The sequence below is a fragment of the Haliotis rubra genome, unplaced genomic scaffold (assembly GCF_003918875.1).
Source record: "Haliotis rubra isolate DU_JTF1 unplaced genomic scaffold, ASM391887v1 Scf51, whole genome shotgun sequence".
Taxonomy (NCBI): Eukaryota; Metazoa; Mollusca; class Gastropoda; order Lepetellida; family Haliotidae; genus Haliotis; species Haliotis rubra.
In genome coordinates this window covers 3,062,616-3,078,146 of record NW_025767202.1, presented here as the reverse complement: position 1 = coordinate 3,078,146, position 15,531 = coordinate 3,062,616, and the positions used below count along the sequence as shown (strand labels likewise).

General features: G+C 42.7%; 1 protein-coding gene across 5 annotated transcripts in view; it reads left to right on the top strand.

Annotated features, from left to right (window-relative positions):
• LOC124292169 (melanopsin-like) overlaps window positions 1–15,531 on the top strand; it is a 59,332-nt gene that overhangs the window by 22,833 nt on the left and 20,968 nt on the right. For 3 of the 5 annotated variants that reach the window (XM_046729215.1, XM_046729217.1, XM_046729219.1), the window contains exon 2: window positions 8,706–8,767. The exons of 1 other annotated variant lie outside the window; for it this stretch is intronic. The gene's annotated coding sequence lies outside the window, so the exon portion shown is untranslated. Of the gene's footprint in view, window positions 1–6,762; window positions 6,867–8,705; window positions 8,768–15,531 lie in introns of those variants that run through there. One more of the 5 variants, XM_046729218.1, reaches the window with a different exon arrangement.

Below are 15,531 nucleotides of genomic sequence, written 5' to 3'. Positions count from 1 at the left end.
AACCGGACAATTACGCACACATCAATCAATATATCCTTTTTTAAAGGCCTCACCGGGATCAAAAGCTTTGGTCCATATTACCTATGTGTGTAGGGGGCATATACACGTGCTCTCCGTGGGGGTGCATTTGTGGGTTTTTTTTAATTGCCAAAGACGTCACCTCCGCCCACCCACACCACGTCGTGAAACATGTATGGTCTCCAAGGGACCCGTGGGTGGCTGTAGTGCTGTGTAGTATCTGGTATCTCCCTCCCTTCACAGAAAGTCAACACTTACAACACTATCCACTTACATTCACAGGGTGTCTACAGTTACGACACTATCCACTGACATTCACAGGGTGTCTACAGTTACGACACTATCCACTGACCCTTATCACCAATGTATGTCTCCAAGGATGTATACAAAATTGCATATACTTCGTGTTTACACTGACAACCATTCAACAACAAGCAGCTATGAAATACTTCCTCAAACACTGTGTGGACATAATCATATGAATGCCCTAGTTTCGCCTTCGCAACATCCTGTTTACTTGTGTAATTCTTTGCTTTGTTTGTTTCGTGAACGATATTCAATATTCATGTTATTTGAAGAATTAAGTTTCATGAAAATGAATGCATGTCAAAATACGCTGTTCATATACAAATTAAGTTTTCCGTGTTATGTGACCAGCCTCTCGTCCAATGGAGAAACGTCACATGAACAACATATACCCTTTTCTCATAATTATAACGCAACCCAAGTTACAGGGAAATCCAATGAGAAATCCCATTGGCGTATATCAACTTGAGTTTCAGTACAATCCTTTAGTTCAGTAGACATTCCTTATACGAAATTATTGTTGGCACTGAACTACAGAGACTACAGACATGCGCAGACCAAGAATGGCACACACATGCGTGTTTTGCTTGTAAAGTCGTGGGAGTCGGGTTGGCACACTCATGCGACTTTTTTGCGTGTTTTGCTTGTAAAGTCGTGTGACTCGGGTTGGGCTACACAGGTTTTGTCCTCACTGCAGGATGGGGTACCTTGTTTACTCTGAGGAGTAGGATGATTGTCATAGGGAGAATCACTGTAATGACAACCAATACAGCCGTGTTTGATTGCGGTGTGACGAGCCATAAATACTTGGTTTGTTCTTTGTGTTCCTTTCTTTAGGGCTAATATTCCGTCGCAGTACAACGGACGTGTGTTCACACTCTCAATATCTATTTTCATCTCCAACATGCACATTGCTCCGACACTCTCATAGTACTGAAGGTTTACTTTTTTGACAAATACAAGGGGTTTTCTCTGTCCTTCTCACGTGTCATCATGGTCATCACAGTATTGGCCTCATGCCACCATACTAAAATGAACCACGATGACAACAGCACCAGTACATCTGGCTTAAACAAAAAGCAATGAGTACGTGATACTGTTTTTTGAGTGCGGTTTCTGTGTGTCTATATACGTGCAGTATTAACGATTTCTTGTCTGTGGCTTACATAACACGCCAGTCCATCTGGATGATATGCGCTCGGCAAGAGTCTATTGTTCCATTGATTAAGGCTCCCCGCGGGAAATGTCAAGTACCACTTTCCCGGATTGAGGAAACAATAACTAAGTTCAGGCGGGGGTTAATACGTCAACATCGATCTCACATAGTTGATGTCAAGACGTGGGGCGTGAATCTTAGCTGTCTGATAGAGTATAACACCGGTACGTCAGTATACATCAGCCAGTACACATCAGACAGTATACACCAGACAGTTCACACCAGACAGTTCACATCAGACAGTATACACCAGACAGTTCACATCAGACAGTTCACACCAGACAGTTCACATCAGACAGTATACACCAGACAGTGCACATAAGACAGTATACACCAGACAGTTCACACCAGACAGTATACTCCAGACAGTGTATATAAGATCAGTATACACAAGACAGTTCACACCAGACAGTATACACCAGACAGTTCACATCAGACAGTTCACACCAGACAGTTCACATCAGACATTTCACATCAGACAGTATACACCAGACAGTTCACACCAGACAGTTCACATCAGACAGTTCACACCAGACAGTTCACATCAGACAGTTAACACCAGACAGTTCACATCAGACAGTTCACACCAGACAGTTCACATCAGGCAGTATACGCCGCACAGTGCACACAAGACAGTATACACCTGAACGTTCACATAAGGCTTTATACACCAGACAGTTCACACCAGACAGTATACACCACACAGTTCACACCAGACAGTAAACACCAGCCAGTATACACCAGACAGTCAACATCAGACAGTTCACACCAACCAGTATACAACAGACAGTATACACCAGCAAGTGTATATACGATCAGTATACACCAGACAGTATACACCAGACAGTTCACACCAGCCAGTATACACCAGACAGTATACACCAGCCAGTGTATATACGATCAGTATACACTAGACAGTTCACACCAGACAGTATACACCACACAGTTCACATAAGACAGTATACACCAGCCAGTGTATATAAGATCAGTATACACCAGACAGTTCACACCAGACAGTATACACCAGCCAGTATACACCACACAGTTCACATAAGACAGTATACACCAGCCAGTGTATATAAGATCAGTATACACCAGACAGTATACACCACACAGTTCACATAAGACAGTATACACCAGCCAGTGTATATAAGATCAGTATACACCAGACAGTTCACAACAGACAGTATACACCAGCCAGTGTATATAAGATTAGTATACACCAGACAGTTCACACCAAGCAGTATAGATAAGTCAGTATGCATCATATACATATATACCAAGATGCCACTTCCTGTTATTCCAAGTATCAAAGTTAAAGAATCCAACATTTTCCATGTAAATATCTTATAATTCCATCTACACAAACTCCTGCTTTACAACCTTACTTTACATTACTTCTTAATCACCCGTTTTACAATATGGTATTTACACATGCTGTGTTAAACGTCAACACAATCACAACACCAGCGCATTAACGAGGACATCGCCAGCTAGTGGTTCAGGACTCCCAGCCCAGCCAGGATCAGGCGGAATGTAAACGCCAAGGTAAATCAATGGCGACCTGTTTGACTGAAAGGAGGTGAGAGTCATCGAGAAGTCGTTTTCTCAGATAAGAATGAAATATTGATTGAGATGAGATTGAGATAGTTGAGGAACAATAGGCCTGTCACATTGCCGCCCACATCCGGACGTTCTTCCGGGAGGTATTTCAGTGGTCTCTCCAGGACTCAAGAACTAGAATATGCTAACGGAAGCAATAACGTCTTTAAATCCTTTGTCACAGAATGGGTGGGGCTGATGACGTGTAAACTATTACGCCAGCAACATAATTCACGTCAATGTTCTGACAATGTGCAACAGAATGCTGAAAACAGAGCAATTACACACCGACTGCAATCACTATGCAATCACAGTGCAATCACTGTGTAATCACAGTGCAATCACAGTGCAATCACAGTGCAGTCATCTGCCATTATGCAGAGCAAGGGAGCAAACAAAGTATTCTGTCTCAAACTAATTTACAAACAGGCGTTTACGTGGCCGACCACGCCCGCTACCTGGGACAACATTATTAGTGGTGTCGTGCACGACTTAATTTATTTCGACAATCCCAAAATGTTGTCCAAGATACGATGTGTTCAGTATAACCAGAGTTCGTTTATCTGCAAACTTTATCGCTGCCTAATGGGGCATCGGGCCTAGCTCGGCAGTAGAAGTAATTACTGGAGGAAAATCCCCTCGAGTAATGTACCATCTTTATTGCTCAGTTCACGTTTGAGAAGTGCAGATAAATTAGAAGACAATAGATATAATGATTAGATATCGTTAATGTAATATAGGAAACCTTGCAACGTCATTAGTGTATTGGGAGAAGAGATTGTGTATATGCGGGTATTTAAGGTATAATTCACACTTCGAATAGCATTATAAACTGGGCTTACAACGTGTACACTTGAACTTGGATCTGCGCAACACTGTGATCGCGATCTCGAAATTCTGCAAGAACTAACTTTGATATCGTCAGTCGCGACTAAGAGTAGCAAGCGTTGCAAATATTCATGAAGATAAAATCGATTTATTCCAGCACGTAAACGTCAGTTTGTGGGCGGTACCTGAGACCTAGAATATACATTCCGGCTAGGCAGCAGAAGTATGTAAACCCGAGTTAAATACACCCATTATAATTGTATATTAGTAGTCTTTAAGGAGAATGATTTCTATGTTTATTGGAAATGAAAAGAGATTAAAATGCAACTGTCACGATAGACGGTGATTTACTGCTGTGCAGGTTTGATGTTTGTCGAATTCAGTACAGCTGAATCCCAGAGCGGTGTCCGTCAGGTGTTGATGATGATGACAGGACAACAATCACAACATCACTTGCCTCAGCTCACCTTTCAGGAAGTAGCTGAAGGATGAAATGGGACACTTGTCTGCTGGAAATTACGCGTAAATTTCACCACGTTCATATAATGTCGCTGAAGTCGTATCGATGTCACAGCTTAAACACATAACGTTCAACGATTATGGAAACAGACAACCACCCACGACGTCCACACCTACACCGACGACGACAGGTGTTGCCGGAAGTATAAGCAATACGATAGCAAGCCATCTGCCTGAAATGATACACATCAAATTGTCACTCAATAATCCCTACATTTGAAACGATGCTAATAGGTGTTCACGTCAATCTGGTCCCGAAAGGCAAAGTTAAAAATTATCAACCATTTCAGTCCAGAGTACATTCGTTGGTCGTGACGGAAGTGACGACATCGCTATATCACAATACCAGTGTTCCAGCTCTGATGTAAGGACATACATAGAGTGATGGTCTGTGACCAGTATTTCCGTTAGAGTAGATAACCTGGATTGAGTGAAAAGGTATCCCCACCTGATGGTGAGTAAAGAATGCAATATACATGGAATGGTGATATAGGTATCATATTTGAGTTTGGAATTATGTTCATATTTTGTTATGCTCCGTTTTGTTTATGTTTATGTAGGTTTGTTTCGGGAACTTTGATCAGTCAGGTAACTTTTGGATAACGTTTAGAATTGTTGCGCAGATCCAAGTTGAAGTGTAAAGGTTTTAAGCCCAGTTTATAATGCTATTCGAAGTGTGAATTATACCATAAATACCCGCATATACACAATCTCTTCTCCCAATACACTAATGACGTTGCAAGGTTTCCTATATTACATTAACGATATCTAATCATTATATCTATTGTCTTCTAATTTATCTGCACTTCTCAAACGTGAACTGAGTAATAAAGATGGTACATTACTCGAGGGGATTTTCCTCCAGTAATTACTTCTACTGCCGAGCTAGGCCCGATGCCCCATTAGGCAGCGATAAAGTTTGCAGATGAACGAACTCTGGTTATTGTTGAATTATTCTTATATAACATGTGTAATGTTAGCTGCACTGCAAACATGTATCAAACAAGAAGGGTATGAGACTGAGACAAACAGCAAATATGTCCATAAAGTTGTCATTTTGATTAATCCTGTAGGGATTCAGTGATAAAAGTGTTCCCCAGCAACCAATAATTGTCGCACGAGTTTGTAGTTGGTTGGCCATGGTAACTTACAGCAACTAGCTTGACTGAGCGTCATCCCATGGATGGTTGTGGGAATGTATCAGACACTATACTGTCTAGATTACTTACTGGCTGCTGGAATACTGCTGGGGGAGACGTTACAAAACAACAATTCCCCCCCACCCTCCAAAAAAAACAACAAAACAAAACAACAACCAACCAAACTAAAAAACAAAACAACAACAAACAAACAAAAATCAACAACAACAACAACAAAAATTAACAACTGAACAGCCAGCCTGAAAGAGAAAAAGGTAACAAACGTATCTTTTATACAACACTGTCAGCAATACTGGAGATATACAAGTGAAGGCTATATCATGTCACACAGACCTATAGTAGTAATAAGGTAACACAGTGACTTACGTTTGACAAGCATAACCTTTATAATTTCCTAAGAATGAATATTTCCCTGGAACAGAAGAGACGGTTTATTCATGTAATTTATTTAATTTCAGATTAACTATTACTTGTAAAACATTCAAACTAAGATTCTGAGATCTCTGTGGACATCACGTGACGTCAACAAAGCGGTCAATGTTCCCCATGCTTCATGCGCCCGCGCCGTAATAGCGCTGGAATACAGTACGATGCGGCGTAAAACAAAACTCACTCACTCATTCATGTCTAGAGCCATCTCTGCATATGTCCGTAATATCAATTTGCTGTAGGTTGATAGTGTGAAATAACCGCTAGGGTAATCTTATTCAGTCTTAACCCATACAAGGCCTGAAGGTATGTGGAGACAGTGTGATAACTGTCACTAGTATGTCATTCGGAAAGATCCTGTCGTCCAAATAATGTGCTGTTTGATAATATTTGCCCCGCAACAACATGTAATTGGGTTCGTATCGATACCATGCAACTCGGGGCACCTACCTAGCGGCCAGAACAAACACTGGATTAGTGGTCATTACAACTGTGTGCTACTGACAGATAAAAGTCCCATCGCGAGATGTTCTAGTCAGGTACAACGTGTATACACACAGGCGTTGAATAATCCATGAGCTGGCACCAAGAACAGCCATGACGTCATCAGCTGAAATAATCTCATTGTTACCTGAGTCATCGGACCCAGGTGTCTAGTCCGCGTTGGCGGTAGTGGTGCTAGGAATCTTCTCAAAGAACTATTGTTATCAACCGCCATGCCGTGTATATAATCTTCGAGATGAAGAGAATGCATTCTGATATTACCAAATGGTGGAACAACTGTACGGGTAAGATGTAGATTGGCAAGTCACAGTGGAACTTTGATTGGCACTAAAACCACCTATGTAAGTCTAAGTGTGTTTATGGTTAACACGTGCGTTTGATTGTGTGTCTTTGAAACCGGAACTGAAATTTGAATTGTCAGTATGTCTGGTCTGTCGCTTTTGACAGATCATTGTATTTGACTTGTATTTCTGACAGAAATGTCAGGGTTTTTCACATTTCCATATCGACCGGGATCTCCATCTGCATCCAATCCATGAAGCATGCAGACATAGGTGAAGTCTGTAAATGTCACAGTGTCTCATTGCTTTCCTCAGTGTTGTAGCGCTTCACCTGACATACACACTCTTTTTATATGTCTACCGTAGAGTTCCCATGTCTACCGTACAGTCCCAATGTCTACCGTACAGTTTACATGTCTACCGTAGAGTTCCATGTCTACCGTACAGTTCACATGTCTACCGTACAGTCCCAATGTCCCAATGTCTACCGTACAGTCCCAATGTCTACCGTACAGTTTACATGTCTACCGTACAGTTCACATGTCTACCGTATAGTTCACATGTCTACCGTACAGTCCCCATGTCTACCGTACAGTCCCCATGTCTACCGTACAGTTCCTATGTGTACCGTACAGTTCCCATGTCTACCGTACAGTCCCCATGTCTACCGTACAGTTCACATGCCTACCGTACAGTTCACATGCCTACCGTACAGTCCCCATGTCTACCGTACAGTTCCCATGTCTACCGTACAGTCCCCATATCTACCGTACAGTTCACATGCCTACCGTACAGTCCCCATGTCTACCGTACAGTTTCCATGTCTACCGTACAGTTTCCATGTCTACCGTACAGTTCCCATGTCTACCGTAGAGTTCACATGTCTACCGTACAGTTTCCATGTCTACCATACAGTTTACATGTCTACCGTACAGTTCACATGTCCACCATACAGTTCCCATGTCTACCGTACAGTTTACATGTCTACCGTACAGTTCCCATGTCTACCGTACAGTTCCCATGTCTACCGTACAGTTCCCATGTCTACCATACAGTTCACATGTCTACCGTACAGTTCACATGTCTACCGTACAGTTCCCATGTCTACCGTACAGTTTCCATGTCTACCGTACAGTTCACATGCCTACCGTACAGTCCCCATGTCTACCGTACAGTTTCCATGTCTACCGTACAGTTTCCATGTCTACCGTACAGTTCCCATGTCTACCGTAGAGTTCACATGTCTACCGTACAGTTCCCATGTCTACCATACAGTTTACATGTCTACCGTACAGTTCACATGTCCACCATACAGTTCCCATGTCTACCGTACAGTTTACATGTCTACCGTACAGTTCCCATGTCTACCGTACAGTTCCCATGTCTACCGTACAGTTCCCATGTCTACCATACAGTTCACATGTCTACCGTACAGTTCACATGTCTACCGTACAGTTCCAATGTCTACCGTACAGTTTCCATGTCTACCGTACAGTTTACATGTCTACCGTAGAGTATACGTGTCTACCGTACAGTTCCCATGTCTACCGTACAGTTTACATGTCTACCATACAGTTTACATGTCTACCGTACAGTTCACATGTCTACCGGCTTGTCTCCAATACCCAGTCAATTAACACGATAACATCATATGTTTTGAATTGTCGATTAGAGAGGAAATACACAGACGTAGGACGGGCTGTCGATACCGTCAGCTGTTTAACTGCACAGATATTGAAGAGACATAGTTCCGCTGTTGTGTCAAAAACCCAATTAAAATACTTAAATATATTAAACACGCACGCCACGCCAGCTTCCATGAATATGTATTATGTGTTGCAGGTTCCCTGGGATATTTCCACCTGGGTATCGGCAGTCCTGGCCCATCAGACAGCAATGAGGCGGTAAGTGAGCTGTGTGTGGGTGGGATGGGGTAGTGGAGTGGTCAAGGTGTTAGTCACGACGGACACCCAGTCCCATTCCCAATATGGAAACACGGTGTACAACAAGTCTGTACTGTCCCTGTTTTTATCAAACAGTTATTGTTGTTTAGTTTTTGTCAATTTGCTGTCTTACAGCATAATTTATCAAAAGCTTTGTACTAACCGCAATCTATACTACTTAGAGGTTAAGAACACCCGGTGACTATAGTTAATCTTTCATGCCATGGCCGATTAACTACAGTGATCTGAAAGAATAGGGTGCTTCGTGACACCCATACGCACGCACGCACTCACGCACTCACGCACTCACGTACGCACGCACGCACGCATACACACTGGAAGTAAGTAACCTCGGATAGATAGAAGAAGTCAAAGTAGGTAACAGTGAAAGAATTAATTATGCTTGAGTTAATAAAACATCACACGAAAGCACATATGTTGTACATATCAGCCACGATCTCGGAGACGGTTGAGAGTAACACACACACACACACACACACACACACACACACACACACACACACACACACACACACACACACACACACACGCACGCACGCACGCACGCACGCACGCACGCACACGCACACACACACACACATTACCCCGGGGGTCGCGCCGTAGTCCTACACCATGTGTACGCTGTATTCATGTATTCACGGCTTCGGATGGCTTGTGGGGAAGGGGATGCAAATTCATATAATTAGCGTTCTCAAGGGCACACTTCCAAACACGGCGCGAGAGAGTCTGTCCTTGAACTTTTAGTAGAGGAATTTGAAAACAACATAAACAATGCACGATGCTCTGATAGCCTAATTGAAAGTTAAACTTTTACATTTGAACACACAGTTACAACACTTGGTGGAATAAAACCTGTATCCACGCACTGGAAATTGCTGAGTTACTGTTGGGCCGTGGATCCACAAACCGTGGACATTGCAAACGTTACTGAGGTGAACATAACTGCCGAACACTGCAAACTAGAGATCGGAAACACAGCAATACATGACACCCGGATGAAACACATCGTCGCTTGTTACTGTTTTAGAACTTATTGAGCTAGATACCACGCTGTGTGTTATGGATAAGTCATTCAGACATTGTATACTGGGTCAACTTGTCCCTGTTTATCACCCTAAAGCCCTAGCACCAGACAGAGTAACAATAAGTTCCATCTTTAGACGTCTGGCCGGTGATCGTACCACCGATCCCCCACTTTCCAAACAGACGCTCTACCCACTAGACCACGGTCTATCCGCTTTACAACGGTCTGTCCACATGGCATGGGTCTAGCTAGTAGACAGCGGTTTAGGATGCACGTTACTGACGCATAGGTGAGGTGAGGTGAAGTTGGGTTTAACATCGCGCTGGAGAATATTTGGCTCAGATGACGACATGCATGCGTGGTTATGTGTAGGTGCGGCTGCTTGTACTAGCCCAGACTGAAGCTGGTTTTATAGTGCTAGTCCACTGCGATACCATGCCGCAGTGAAGCATGAATACCCCACTCAGACACATTATACTGACTCCGAGCCGACCAGTCCTTGTTGTGCTCCTTATACAGGTATACCGGACCAGCTTATATTTCCTAGAGAAGACCTGCTCCTACACATAATATATAGGTATACCGGACCGGATTATATTTCCTAGTGAAGACCTGCTCCTACACATAATATACAGGTATACCGGACCAGATTATATTTCCTAGTGAAGACCTGCTCCTACACATAATATACAGGTATACCGGACCATTATATTTCCTAGGTATAATATACAGGTATACCGGACCAGCTTATATTTCCTAGTGAAGACCTGCTCCTACACATAATATACACCAGGTATACCGGACCAGCTTATATTTCCTTATATTTCCTAGTGAAGACCTGCTCCTAGGTGAAGATATTTCCTGCCTGCTCCTACACATAATATACACCAGGTATACCGGACCAGCTTATATTTCCTAGTGAAGACCTGCTGCCTGCCTAATATACATACCGGACCAGCTTATATTTCCTAGGAAGACCTACATAATATACAGGTATACCGGACCAGCTTATATTTCCTAGTGAAGACCTGACCAGCTTATATTTCCTAGTGAAGACCTACACATAATAATATACATACCGGACCAGCTATATTTCCGGACCTGCTCCTACATAATAATATACAGGTATTATATATTTCCTAGTGAAGACCTGCTCCTACACATAATATACAGGTATACCGGACCAGCTTATATTTCCTAGTGAAGACCTGCTCCTACACATAATATACAGGTATACCGGACCAGCTTATATTTCCTAGTGAAGACCTGCTCATAATATACCGGACATTATATTTCCTATACCTGCTCTACACATAATATACAGGTATACCGGACCAGCTTATATTTCCTAGACCGGACAGATATTTCCTAGCCTGCCTACACATAATATACAGGTATACCGGACCAGCTTATATTTCCTAGTGAAGACCTGCTCCTACACATAATATACAGGTATACCGGACCAGCTTATATTTCCTAGTGAAGACCTGCTCCTACACATAATATACAGGTATACCGGACCAGCTTATATTTCCTAGAGAAGACCTGCTCCTACACATAATATATAGGTATACCGGACCAGCTTATATTTCCTAGTGAAGACCTGCTCCTACACATAATACACATAATATATAGGTATACCGGACCAGCTTATATTTCCTAGTGAAGACCTGCTCCTACACATAATATACAGGTATACCGGACCAGCTTATATTTCCTAGTGAAGACCTGCTCCTACACATAATATACAGGTTTATTACCCACGTGGTCAACGTATGGGTAGTTGCATACTAATCTCGTACGTCACACGAGTGTCGTATCGCGTTGACCTGTGTCGTAATGACATGACCTGAGATTCTAACGATTTGATTGGATAACCGTTGACCTCTCAATTAGGTCACATTCTGACGTAACTATTTTTTTCATTCATAACAAACACGTGAATTCATTCATTCTTCAACTTAAATGCATTGTGGGAATGTAAACATCGCAAACGTTGCCGTGTCGCTGTTTAATTGTGAGTCGAACTGAGACATTACATCCGTCGAAAAACATAAACGCAATGTTTCCACCAGTGATGTTAGCCAAATGAAGCAACTGCAAACCAAGAAACGGGGTGCTACGGAGCAGTTTACTGTAGGAGGTTGTACGGGGCGATGACAACTGAAATGCATCGGGACGTCGGTTACCAAGGCAGTGACGTCATTACAGTGTGAGGTCATGCAAATATTGTACTACAGTACAAAACTCTTCCGCAACCTCTTTATGAAACCGGTTTCTGTTTGAAACCAAAATATTAACAAAAATACGCTATTTTGTCATTTTAATGCATGTAAGACGTGGGTAATAAATAAAATACCACACTCGGTCTCATTACATACGAATTATACGAAACTCGTAACCTTCCTATGTTATCTGACCTCGCTTTCGCTCGGTCAGATACCATAGGAAGGACACTCGTTTCGTATAATTCGTATGTAATGAGACCGAGTGTAGTATTCTCCATATACCGGACCAGCTTATATTTCCTAGTGAAGACCTGCACATAACTAACATCTTATGTAATGTAGGTAACATGTCACTGCAACTTGTTGCTGCTTTATTACGGAGATTAAATCCTTTATATCTCATCTTCAAATATCTCCACGTGTACAAGCGCTCATACTTGTAGTGTACATCATTATTACATTTAAAAAGACGGAATGGGTTTGTTGCCGAAGTAGTCTGTCACTGTATCCAGGAATAGATGGATTAGTGACAGCTCCGTTTCATTCCAGAAACAATGCACCGCGAATGTTGGGCTATCTGCAGACCTGGCAGCAGAGATTACCAACATCCCTCTGGGGATAGGTGGGATTTCCAGAAATAGTCGGGTCGTGTCCGCAACGTCTGCGACGACACCAAAGACTCACTACGTCCCCGTGGCAGTGCGATAATTGTCTCAGAACCCCCCCAGGACCTGTAACACTTCTGTGATGGGAGGCAGGCAAGGGGGTAATCAAATCTGGCTCTACTCGAACACTTTCTCTGCTGTATATCGACGGATGTCGGCTTATGATGGACATCGATAGCTGACATGATTAAGAAGTCCGGGTATTGTGCACGGAATGTTTATCTGATATGGCGGTAGGGACATTAAACTATTTAACGATGGACGACTTGTGTGGGGAGGTTTGTAAGATACTGGTGTCCGCATGTGGTAAATGACACAGGACTGATAACACTAGTCTCACCACAGTGGGCGGTGTTGGTAAATCCAGTAGTTGGTGTACTCGCGGATGTCCGGGTTGGAGTCACTGATAAAACTTTAAAATCTCTTTTCGTCTTGTGTAGCTCGAGTCCTCAAAGATCAATATAGTAATTAAACGAGATCCCTGGTTCACATTACAGGATGTAGCATATTACCACACCCTTCTGAAATAGCAGGAGCGGTGTGGTAGCCCAGCGGTTAAAGCATTGAAGACCCGGGTTGGATTGCCGACATGGGTACAATGAATGAAGCCCATTTCTGGTGTCCCCCGTCGTGATATTGTTGGAATATTGCTAAAAGCGGCGTAAAACCATACTCATTCACTCTGAAATAACGTGACATCTTGTTGAGAGACTTACATGTGAGCTGAATCAGACCCAGTGTTGTCACTCCCGACTTGTGATCATGTTATGTCTGAAGGACTAAGGTCTACTGGACGAGGTAGTAGGAAGACACGCCACTTCATGTCAGACACTCCACACATCAAAGCGATGCTTGTGAACACACACGGTGTTGAGTCAGACGCACCGTGGGAATCAAGATTAAATGCTAAATTTCTTGTTAAACATAGTGATTGGTTTCCGCTACCGACACTTGTACCCCGGTGGGTGGAAGGGGATGGATGGTAGAAGGAGAGGTTTCGTTGGCCATCATCCTTAGCGTCTTTGTCACACATCAAAAGTGTTCCTTGTGAACTATTTGAATGGTGATTCAAACGCAAACCTTCTAATCATTATCTTCTTTGCTGTAGGAAATTGTCCTTTTACGTCTTTGAGACGTGTATTGCAGTAGGACGGGGTGTCATGCTAAATCTGTTTGATCTTGTCACAAAAAGACGGTTTGTTGTATCAGGAGATGAATGTCCAACGCATCTGTCCCTGCGCCATGGTACCACAGCCCCACGGGTAGGTAGGATATTACACATGGAGGGTAACGTAAGGTAGAGACCCTAACTGCCTTGTGGCATTCAGTGTTGGGGAGAGAGCTTTATTGATAAAACATGGAAAGACAAATACATCCATGTCAAGGTGTTCTGTCCAAGCTTCAGACATGTTACAGGTGTTTCTTTAAATGTCGCCACCATGTTGGCAGCCCCTAGCGGCTCTGTGGTAATGTCTGACCTTACTTCATCCGGAGATACTTTCCTTGGCATCTGGATGTCGGTCGGTCATGGAGAAACAACACCATATAGATTTCAACTTCATTTTTGTTGAATGTCCTGTGCTATACCTTGACATTTCGTTTACCTGACAAAAAAGGAGAAAAAGACTCGAAATGTCCACACTGTTGATTAAGATGACATCTATACTAGTGTTGGGAATTGGTTAAAATCTCATAATTGATGATTGGTTCATTACAACCGATCAATCATCGAAAATAATTGGTTAGCGTCATTTATGAAATTTGTTAATGCACAAAAAAATATGGAAAAACACATGTAGTTCTTTGGGGTTTGGCAAAATTTCACATCTTTAAAGGATGACTAGTATGGAGGAACATTAATTTCTTAGAGTCTTGAAGATAAATTCAATCATGACTTGGAACGAGCTTGTAGTGCTTATGAAATGTAACAGACAAAACCAACCTAGTGAAAAATACTGTTAATGAAAACAAGTGTTTGTGTTCGATTATGAGAAAACATGATCGATTGCTTGGTCGTTTAGTCACTGCGACCAATCTTCGATTATTTCAATTAATCGGACCACCACTAATCTATACTGCTTTGATCATTGCACAAGCTTTAGCTAAAGCTGGAAGTGGGTATGTCATGGGCTCAAGGGACGGCAGTTTCGCTGCTGGAGTGTTGCATGACGGCTGTGAGGTGTACATGGTGTGGACATGAGCGCTAGTTTTCGTCATATAACATTAATGAATTCTTTCTCCCTCTTCGATGGTTTGCCTGTACCATGTTCCGGCATAGCACAACATGTTGGTCAACATAGAGGCAAGCCTCCAGTTCAATTATCCAGTCGCAGACTATCGGAGGCAGATGAACATTGTCATGCATAAAGATGGCCTTGATCTAAGACATCAAAGGATCTCCCAGCTGGGCTGAATGCTGGGATTCACGAGGATGTCAGTCTGGACAGACATCAGTGCAAGGCGGTTATCAGATTGTCAGCTTCACCTTTGTTTACTAGAACCATAAGACGCGGCACTGCATAACTTTCTTGTACGATTAATGTCATTCCTGTCACGGATAATAACATTGATAATTCCTTAGCATGCATAAAGTTGATGTAAACGTAGTTCTAGATCGCCTACGCTTTTATTCTAGGTTTCTTAGATTGAGTAGACGGCGGTGGTTGTCGGGGGGGTGGTAACTGGAGGGTGGGGTAGACAGCGATGGGGGTTGGGGGAATATGATTGAGGATTATGGTTTGATTAGACGCACTTGTACTGGAGGGGTGTGGCATCTTCAGAACGTGA